Raw genomic sequence first — 11,611 nt, 5'->3', positions numbered from 1 at the left:
GTATAACATTTTGTTCCTAGTTTATGATCTCAATTTATTTTTCAATAATAAAAATATATTTTATATTTTGTATCCTATATTTCTAATATCTGAAGTCCTTGGTGGTTTATTTCTGTCATTCGTTGTTTTCTGCAAACTCTGGTGTATGCTTTTTATATTTTGGATTAAGCTCATGTTTAAATGTCTGGGCTTTATATGAAAGAATCTGGCAAGGTTTATGCTGAGGGTGCATTCTTCTGTAAAGAATTCATGTTTGCATCTTGGACATGCTAAAGTATAACCAAATCATGGCTATTTAAAATAGTTGGTTTGAGCCTTCTTGGACTTACTGGGGAATATAATTTTAAAACCAACTTTGAAGTATGTCAACCCTATGGTTATTGTCATGAAAAACTTCTATTTATTTTTTTCACCATGAGTCCAAACCAAGAATGATGTATTTCTTTGTCATCTTTTTTTGGCCAGTGGATGGAGATAGATATATTTGGCAGGTAAATTTATTTAATATATTAAATTTAAATTTATGTACATATATGCATATGTAAATGAACTTTGCAAGCTCTGGCTTTATTTGTAGATGTTAATTTTACTCCCTCTTTGGGCTGACATCATGTCTGCTCTCCCCTACAGCATATAAAATTCAAACCTGCAGGCCCAGAGGCTGGTGCAGATGCCCGATAACACCGCAGCTGCAGTGACAGCTGGCCACTCTGAATTGAAGCTGCCTTTTCATATTTGGGCCTGTGAGCATTTCTAACCTCTTTAAAGTTAATTATTAATAATCGCTACTATTTCTAGCTCAGCTAAATATTTAAACAATTTAAAAATATGTATTTCATATTTCTATATATTTTATGAGAATTTTTCAGAACACTTATCCTACTATATCACCAAAAATGGAACATCTAATAGCCTCTTAATTGGTCTCCCCCTTCCACTTTAGCCTCTTTTCAATCCATTCTCCACCCAGTAGCCAAAGTGATATTAAAATACAAATATGATCATGTCACTCCCATGGCAAAAATCCTTCGATAGCTTCCTGTTGTGGGTTGAATTGTATACCTCAAAAAGATATGTTCGAGTCCTAACCCCTGATACCTGTGGATGTGATCTTATTTGGAAGTAGGGACTTTGCAGATATAATCTAGGTAAAATGAGATCATACTGTGTTAGGGTGGGCCCTGATCCAACACTGGTGTCCTTATAAGAGGGAAATTCGGACACAGAGACAGAGACACACAGGGAGAAGCTATGTGATGATGAAGGCAGAGATTGGAGTTATGCTGCCACAAGCCAAGGAATGCCAAGGGTTGCCGGCAACCACCAGAAGTTAGGAGAAAGGCATGAGATGGTTTCTCCCTGAGTCCCCAAATAAAAACCAACCAAGCTATCACCTTCCTTTCAGACTTCTGGCCTCGAGAATTGTGAGAGAATGAATTTCTGTTGTCATAGCCCCCCAGTTTGGGCAGTTATGTTTTGTCATGGTCGCCCTAGGAAACTAATACACAGGTAAATAGATGAACTAGTGAAAACTAGTACAGCAGACCAGAGAAACTGAAACCCAGGTGTTTTCAGAGGCAAAGCCTGGAGCAAGCAGATTGACGTTACAGAACGAATACTCTTCTCCTTATAATTTGTGCAGAAAAAAAGATATTGGCATGGCTTGCTATGTGTTTTTAATCTTCCCCCTCCTCATGTTCTAGCTTTATATTGCTTCCATTGCTTTGGCCTTTTTTTGGTTTCTTGAACAAATCAAGCTTGGCTCTGACTCAGAGAGTTTATATATGCTGATCCCTCTACTTAGGAAACTCACCTAAGTTTTGCTCGAATAACTACTGCTCATCCTTCACGCGCAGTAAAATGTCACTTTCTGGAGGCCCCTTTCATAGTGTTTTCCCCCATCAGTCTCTAAGTGAGGTGCCTTGCTAATATCTTTTCATACACCCTTTTCCCTTTAGAGCATTTATCACAGATTGTGACTAGAATATGTATGTTATTTATATGATTTTTTAAAAATATCTGTCTTTTCTGCTAGAGTATATGCCCCATTAGGCAGCGACCATGTGTGTTTCGCTCTTCTGTTTCCCTCGCTACCAGCACAGTGATGGGTGTGCCATAAATAATTTTGAATAAATGAAAACGCATTTCTAGACTTGTAATCAGATAGATGGATACAGAAAGAAAAACACTCATTTTAAAATTGTTTTTATATTAAGGACAGAGTATTGGACAAATTGTTTTCATCATTTTTACTTAAGTAGCTGTTCTGACAGGTTAATTATAAATGCCATAGTATTAAAAGAGCAACCACCCTTCATTCAAGCAGAGTCACATTTTGAAATACATTTGCAGTGCTGTACATATATGCACAATCAGTATTTTTTCTCCAGTTGCTTATAACAGGTATCATTTAGATATTTAATGACTGAGCTGGTTCAGTGTTCAAACTCAGTACTCTGTTTATACCCAAACAGCCAAAACATTCACTGAACGTATCATAAAACATGTACTTTCTTTAAAAAGTTAACATAAGCTTGTCATTTTGTGCTTAATTACAGGTAATATTTAAGGCCATTCAAGATATTCTAGATAACAATTCTCAAAATTCTTTCTAGAGTGTGGCTCTTCAGGCCCACAGCACCTGCCTTGGTGTGGCAGAGGGCCAGCTTACTGACCCTTAGAGAAGACTGCAAATTCATCTTTCAGATAATGTGTATGTCCTCACTGCTTTCTCTGTACTTGTACCCTGAGACAGCTAAGTCATGAAGAGCACAATTTTGGATTTATAAATCCAGAAATGTCACAAATAACTGTGGCCCTAGGATACCAGAAGTTATGAGAGAATACAATGGAAGGAACAGCTCCTACAGGTGGCTTTGGCCATTCCATTAAAAAATGGCTCAGTCTAGCTAACCTCATTTAGTAGGTAAACTTTGTAACAGTGTTGTAGAAAGTAAGCAAACATATAGGTGTACCACACATGGAAATGCCACTTTGCTAAAATGACACTTTGATTTATTCCTTAAGGAATAATATGATGGCCCTTAAAACCCATGGAAGACTTATGCTCTAATCATGTTACATGCCTTCCAAACTCTGGAAACATTAGGGCCCTAACTTTCATTGAGCAAAATTTGTGACTGTGACATGGAGTGATATCAGCAAGGTGGCAGAATAGGAGGTACCAGTTTTCACTAGGATACCCTCACCGCCTGCCAGTACATACAGAAAGTTCAGCTAGTAACTATCCACAGACAAGAATACCTTGGTGAAAACCCCAAAACTTGGGAATAAGCCTGAGTCACCTGCGTGGTCCACAGAATGAAATAAATACTACATAAAAATGATGAGAGAAATAGTCTCACTTTGACTCCATTGACTCTCTTCTCCTCCTAAGTTAGCACAGCACCACACGGAGAGGATTTCCTCAGGACCGTGGTTTCCATGGAGGGAAAACAGAACCAGAGGTGGGCACCCAGCTTCCCTAGCATTCTGAGATATTTCCCAGGAAGCCCACTCTGGTCTTATCTCATGGGGAACACAGGGAGAAATGGCATGACTAGACCACCTGGGGTCAAGTGGAAACAAAGCAAGGAGACAAAGCCCATAATGACCAGCAAGCAGATCTTGGTGGTAGCTATGTGTACCTGCCAGCCACAGCATTTGATCAGTGACACCAGCTAACAGCACAGCCCCCATACTCAGTAAGGAATGACCTATAGCTTGGAAAAATGGACAAAATTGTTAAGAAAAACACAAACATAAAGAAACAAAAAACCTTTTTCTACCTAAAGATAGGTGGGCCCTGTTAGTGCTATTTGGTTTAGCTTCATGCTTGTCCTGGAAGTAAAGTTAATGATCCCCTGACAGGAGCAAGACCTTTTGAGACACCAGTGTTTACAGGGTACTGCTGGTCAAATCTACCTCGGTCACCTGCCGGAATCATCACTGCCATTTCAGTTGAGTTCATCTTGTCTAGACAGCCGTCATATAAGTTCTTACTCCAGATCTTAAAAGACAATAAAAGGATCAGTAGACAGAATGAATGAACCTACACTCTAGAGCAAGAATTATATATACATACTTTTTTCATAAGGAAACATAAGTTAATAATCAATGAGCTAAATACACTGTGCATTGTAGCTATGGTATTAACTTAGAATCCCTATTGCTTTGGAATTCATAAAAATCAGACCCAGAACTGGAAGAGAAGTGTCTGAGGTAGCCTGTTTGAGTTCTCTTTCTTTGTCATCTAGATTGTGTTATAGGATGCTCTCTCGTTTTTCCTGTGCTGAGCTATACAGGATTGTTTGCCAATTGTAGAGAATTTTATGGCTTTCTGAAAGTTTTCAAAGTCTATATTTAAATAAAGACAGCTTCTTTTTATCAACTTAATGGAGATATAATTTATATACAATAAAATGCATACATTTTAAAGGTAGAGTTCAGTGAGTTTTGACAAATATTTGCGTCGATGCAACCAAGATGTAGAACATTTATGTCATCCCAGAAATTTCCCTGTTGCCTCTCTTGTCTGTCTCCTCCCAGTCATTCATTCCCAGCCTCAGGAAACCACTGATTTGCTTTCTGTCAGTATAGATTAGTTTTGCTTGTTTTCAAATGTCACATAAACGCAGTCATATAGTATGTACTCATTTGTGTCTGACTTCTTTTTCTTAGCATTAAAGATAGCATATTTTATCAAATACTTCTGAGGATGATTTCATTCAATGCATCCTGCAAAATAACCAGTTGACCATTTTATTTTGTCAATAGCTTGATCACTCTTTCTACTTGGTCTCTTCTCTAAGCAGTTTCTGACATAGCGTCTGCTGCAGCTTTATGAGTTGTTGATTGGAGCTAGACGTTCAGAAGTCAAGGTCAATTATGAACTAGAAAAGGATTCACCACCAGTAACTGTTCCAGCACTTCCAAGATATGATGATTAAATACCCTCTGGTTGCAACAGTCTTTACCTTCAATGCTCCAGTGTCCTGTAGTAATACTGGGGACAACAGGGCTCCTTTTCCAACTTGGATACTTTGGGTCTGCCAATAATGGTCTGTGTCTAGAGAGAACCCTGGCAAAACCTGCAAAGTAGGAGAAGTCAGTCTCTGGTGCCTTTCCCACAACCCTGATTGTTTATACCTTTTTCCTTGTCACCCCCACCAGCCTCTCAGATGTCAGCAGTCTCTCATTGTCATTCCTGTCATGGCCTACCTGCTACATCTTTCCCTGATGACATAACCTTGCTCTTCAGGATCTTGTTTCACCAGGCACTGGGCTCAGCTAGGTCCCATTTTTGGCAAAGTTGTTGATCCCTTTCACCTTAAGTTACCGGACGCATCCTTGTGTCCAGGACTATGTTAGGGGCTAAGGGTGTGTGAGACATAGCCCTTGTTCTCAGTGAGTCCAAAGGTGTTTAGGGATGTCCATACAACAACTGGACTCCAAAAACTGTCTTTCTTGTGTATTTGGGAAGAGAGATTTGTGGGACACCACCCTTGAGTTACTCACTTGGCCATGGCTCTTCCAAGCTTTGTGTTCCCTCCAGCATGGCTGTGGGCCACTGTTCACTTTGCTGTTAATTTTGGTCTGGAATCAAGGATATGAACCCTCTTGCAGCCATGGTGATAGCACTGCTTGAAACTGGGGCAGTGTGGGGGAGGGCGGAGGGAAGTTATGTATGAATATGGGGCAGGTCTCAAGTCTCCTAATGGAACCCAGAGTCCTGTCTCAGTGTAGCCATAATTCAAAGTTATGTGAAAAGAATCAAGAAAATTGCAGCTCACATGGGAAGACTTAAAAACCACCTCCTAATTATTATTTCTCTTACTTTTGGAGTCAACAGTGTCTAAGGAATTAAATGGGCGGGGGAGGGTATTCCACCTAATAGCCTAAAGGTCATAGCTAGTCAAAATGGTCCATTTTATTTTATTTTAGAAACAGGGTCTCACTCTGTTGTCCAGGCTGGAGTGCAGTGGTGTAATCATAGCTCACTGTAACTCCAAACTCTTGGGCTCAGGCAATCCTTCTGCCTCAGTCTCCTGAGTAGCTAGGACTACAGGTGTATGCCGCCATGCCTGGCTAATTTTTAAAAAATTTTTCATAGAGACAGAATCTTGCTATGTTGCCCAACCTGATCTCAAACTCCTGGCCTTAAGCAATCTTCCTACCTTGGCTTTCCAAAGTGCTGGGATTACAGGAAAATAGCCTATTAATAAAAGTAGCTTGCTAGGAGGATTTTTCAAGATCATAGAACATTAATTTTCTGTGCTAATTTTTCTAAAACTGTGTTTTCAAAAATTAAATTTTCAAATAATTTTTCCCAGAGGCAGGTTTTTAAAAATGTAGTTTTATAAATTGGAAAAAAATTTAAGTTTGTCTCCTTTATTTCTGGGACCTGGAAATTAATATAGTATTATTGTTGTCAACCCACAGAGTCATAGTTCAAGTTATCTGAAATTACCTTGGTATGATTTTAAGCTCATGGAATAGGAAGAGATTTGGGACTTAAGAATATGTAAGGATATATTAACCTTTTCTCAGGGGTTATATAGCAGATGAAAAGAGCTCTAAAAAAAAATTACTGGCCTTAATGCAGTGTATTCAGACAAACACCATCTCCAAAAAAGGTATCTGAATGAATAGATTGGCCAGGAAATTAAGGTTGAAAATGAACACCACTGGAAATGATGAGTTTGGAAAATGAATGTGCTTTCACTGAGATGTGAAGTGGAGGAAACAGGAAAAAGTAATATGATTTATGAAGATTTTGCAATCTGGTACTAAACAATGTGAACTGGTAGCGGTGATTCCACCTCTAGATAAATACTGTCATATCGTGATTTACAGCCAAGGATCTGGGAGTGGACATAGGATGCTCTTTGCATTGATCATATAGTCTTATTTCATCAGAATTTAGGTCTTTAAAATAAATGGAAGGCATTTGATAACATTTGTATAGTAAATTGCTGAGAATTGATTACAAGTGATAAAATAAAAAGAGGATGAAAATGAACTGGTGAATAAGATTAAAAAACTATAATTGCATGTGAGAGTAAAACTGGTTTATTCAGCTCTGGATTCGGGCTTTATTTTCTTATGGTTTGACAGGCAATTTAAACCACAAAATTAAACAGTAAAGGATATGGCTTTAAAATAGATGAATCTAAAGAGCCATAGCTTTTTTTTTAATCTCAGAAGAAATCCAAACTTATTATAAATATACTTTGTTGTCCAACTTTCCTTTTTTTTTTTTTTTCTTTTTGAGATAGAGTCTCGCTCTGTCGCCCTGAGTACAGTGCAGTGATGTCATCGTAGCTCACAGCAACCTCAAACTCCTGGGCTGATGCCATCTTCCTGCCTCAGCCTCTGGAGTAGCTGGGACTACAGGTCTGCACCACCGCATCCAGCTAATTTTTCTATTTTTAGTAGAGACTGGGTCTCACTCTTGCTCAGGCTGGTCTCGAACTTCTGAGCTCAATCAATCTTCCTGCCTCAGCCTCCCAGAATGCGTCCAACTTTCCTTTTATTTAGCAAAGGCTTTTTTTTTTTTTGGCAGGAGATTATACAGAGTGACCAACATACATGGATTTATCGTAAGATTTTGCCACTGAAAAACAGCTTTAATGAAATATACAAACTTATTTTTGTTTGTGATCTTCCATCAAAAAGTTGTTCAACTGATTGCCATTTACAAAACCTACTTTAGGATTTTCTTTCTTTTTTTTTATTTTTCGGTATTAGTATATTTAATTTGTATTTTTGAGAAGTGCTACCTATTTTTTTTGCCAGCACCCCCTTTCCCAGAGGCAAACAAAAGATGGATCTCCAGGTTTTTTTCTCAGTGAGCACCCAGAAAAGTCCTGAATCTTAAACTCAGGAATGTATTTTTGCCCTGAACTGAGGAGTCAGCGTTAGCTTTGTGGGCCTGTGATCAGTACTCTCACAGGGCTCTGTGCTTAGAATGGCCTTGCACCCTGCACTTGATTTAATGGTTTGCAGTTGTGGTCTTGAAATTCTTAATCATTTTTGAACAAGGGGTCCTGCATTTTCATTTTGCACTGGGCCTCACAAATTACATGGTCAGTCTTGCTGATCGCAACATAATAGCTGACGTTTATTGCGTTCTTGCTATGTACCAGGCATTGTTTTAAGTTTCTTATATATATCGGATCATTTGATATTTATTACAACCCTCTGAGTTAGGTGTTGTGGCTCTCCCTGCACAGATGAGAAGCTGAGCATGGAGAGGTGAAAGAGGTGGGACAAACACACGGTGGAGCAGAGACTCCCCCCACACTGCTGCCCCCAGAGCCCATCTCCTGCCTGCTAACCCACTGCCTCGGTCTTCTCTGCTTTCCAGCCAAGTCCTCAAAGGACTAGTTTAGCCTGTGGTGTGCTAAACTGGCAGCACCTAAGGCAGACTGCGTAGGGTTTGTTTGCCGAGTGCACTCAGCAAATGCAAATATGTGACCTCAAAAAGTCAGGCATCATTCCTTAATCTCACCTAAATCAACTAGCTGATACCTTGGGCAGGTTTCTGATGCAATGGAAGGAAGAAAGGAGATGGGGAGGGGAAGGTTTAAAAAATAAAAAGGTGAGAGCATGGCTGCAGACAGGGTGGCCTTGGGGCGGCCAGCTCAGGAGGTAGGAGATGGGGCCGGCCCTGGCAGGCTGGAGGATAAAGGGAGACCAGAGGAAGCACAAGCCATGGTCCTATTTAGCAATTTGATTATGGTTGATGCTGGAGACAAATGTATATGGTTTTGAATTGGCTTGGGGGGACCGAGTGAGAACAACATTTTTCTGATCTGCAGGTGGTAGAGTATGTGAGTGCTGGTGGGTGTGTGGCCAGAGGTGGCTGATGCAGGCCAAATGTTGGGAAATGCACAGCGTCACCTTCCTGCAGCTGGGGCTGCTTGCTAACTGGCTTCAGGCTACCCAGGGAGGCCTTCTTGCTGTCCCTGAGAACACATCACCTAGTCTGTGTCATAGTAATGTATGAGCCATGAATGGATGAATCTAGCAACTGCCTGCCCTGCCAGTGGGCTCAATATTCAACACCTATTTTTCTGACTGATTGGATCTATCAACAAGTTATCATTTGCCATACTTCTCCCTTATCACAATTGTCGGTACACAGAGTAGGGCAGGGGGGACCTTGAGCACTTGTGTCCTGTTTGGTGTTACATCATGCCCAGTGCCCAGCATACTGAATAAATGATCAAATGTTATTAATATGGGATAAAAATCAAAGTCAACCTTTTAGGTCCAAGGTTCCCTATTTCCCCTTGTATGGTAAATATGGTGCCCCAGCTCACGAGTTTCGCTATCCTGATGCAGTGTGCTCATTTCCTATAGGCTCAGATGAATGCTTCTTGCTTTGAGTTAGCTATAGTGCTAAATACTGGTGTGATATTGTGGTTAAGAAATAAGAAATACGTATTTGGCCATTGTTCCAGGTTGTTAGCATAGAGTTCCTAAAACCTTTATAATTTCCTGAGAGATAGGGGTGAGAGGATCATCTTTTGAGATTCAAAATGATCCACTTACAACTATATCTGGGTCTATACTAATGAGGTTGATTCATGGGCCCCTAGATAGCTTCTGGGTGGTGGGTAATTGTCTGAGGAAACAACCATGGATTCTTACCTGTTGTCTGTTCAAAAAAACAAAAAACATGTGATTAGAGGATTGAAATAGTCAGCCTTAGCCCCAACCTCTGAGGAGGGGAGAAGGGCTGAAGATTGAGCTGGTCACTGATGGCCAATGGTTAATCATCCATGCCTCCGTAATGGAACCTCCGTCATGCAGGGGAAACATGAGATTCAGAGAGTGACCAGGTTGGTGAACACTCCATGTGCTGGGGAAAGCGTCAACCCCACGGCAAGCTCCAGGCCTCGCCTATGCACCTCTTCATCTGGCTGCTCATTTGTATCTTTTATAATAGTCTTTGCAATGAGCTGGTAATAGAAAGTAAACAGTTTTCCTGAGTTCTGTGAGCTGTTCTAGCAAGTTAACCCCAAGGAGAGGGTTGTGGAAACTCCCCATTTACAGCTGGTCAGTCAGAAGTACAGGTGGCCTGGACTTGTGATTGGCATCTCAAATGGAGGGTTCTTACGGTTCTTATGGGACTGAGACCTCAGCCTGTGGGGTCTGTGCTAAATCCAGGTAGTTAGGGTTAGAACGGAATTGAACTGTTAGATGCCCGGTTGGTGTCTGGAGAGTTGGAGAATTGGTTATTGGTGCGGGAAGCGCCGACACATCTGGAGTCAGCAGTGTTGTGAGTGGAAACGGATCCTTGTAGTAAGTGGCAAACTGAAGGGACAAGCTTGCTTTGGAAGGGATCCGATCTGTGGTACGTACCTTCTAGACAAAGTCCTCCTTGGAAGAGTATTATTTTTTTTCTCTTTAAAATCATCAAATGTAGAACTCAAAGAACTGGTAGCAATGTGATTATAGTTAGCTATGTTAACCATCTGCACTACCCCTAAAATAAAGTATATCTCAACATTCCCAAGTCGGTAGTCCTAGATGTTTGCCTTCTTCTTTCTGAAATTTTTTTTTTTTAAGCATGAGACATGTATTTGTTATTTATTTTTTATCACAGCGGTTAAGAACTGTTGCTTGTCAGTGTTTTTCAAATGTAGCCTTGTTCCAGTCACCTTGCTTAGTTTCATAGCTGACTTTAGAGATATTCTACCCCAAGAGGGCTCACTGCTCCTCTCTGATCAAAAGTATTCTTTTAAATTTCAGACATTGATCTAGACGGCATGATCCACAAAATATAAAGAAATAACAAGAAAATATTTCCAAATATTAGGCATTTTTGAATCTCAGTTACACAAAAATCAAAGAACCTACACGTGGTTTAATTTGTTGACACATCTGGAAAATCTAAACTTCAGACGTTCAGACTCTCAGCTCCATGGGAGCAGGACTCCCCACACCCCCTGCCTCGCACTGTGCCCGGCACATACTAGGAACTCTACATTTAACCGACTTCTTAGCAGTCTGGTCTTAGCATTCCTGACCTTGATTTTTGAAGATAATCAAAATTACTGAAAATTTAAAAACGATGCATATATTCTTATCCACCTCCTCCTGTGTGCATTGAGGGAGTGATGGATCAGTCCCCATATACTATGAGCAAGGCTGCTGGATACGTTCAGGAAAGACAAGAGGATAGAATCGAGAGGGTGAGTTGCTGTCACCATTCATTCTCTCTGTCGGATGTTGGGCTAGTGCAAGGACCAGGGAAGAGCATGTTCGAGGGGAACACGGAGGATGGAGGGCAGGTACCGCTTAGGTGAATGTGTGACTTGTCTACCGTCTAGTTACTTAACTCCTTCTCTGCCTAAACATCAGGGGAAAGCATGCATCTGAACGAACATTTTAGGAATGCAGTGGAAACAAAGGATGCACATCTGGTCCACACGGGGTATTCTCTGCTAATGAGTGTGGCAGATGACAGTGCTTTTGAAATAAACAGACTAGTGAGTTCTAGGAAAACATTTTCACTTTCTGTAAGAGCATTCAGTGCTATAATTCTAGGTGTCTGTTAAAAGTTTAAAAGTGATCAGTTACAAAACATTCATGTGGTGTC

Source organism: Propithecus coquereli, unplaced genomic scaffold (assembly GCF_000956105.1).
Source record: "Propithecus coquereli isolate 6110/MARCELLA unplaced genomic scaffold, Pcoq_1.0 Scaffold323, whole genome shotgun sequence".
Lineage (NCBI taxonomy): Eukaryota > Metazoa > Chordata > Mammalia > Primates > Indriidae > Propithecus > Propithecus coquereli.
This window is presented reverse-complemented; position numbering follows the sequence as displayed.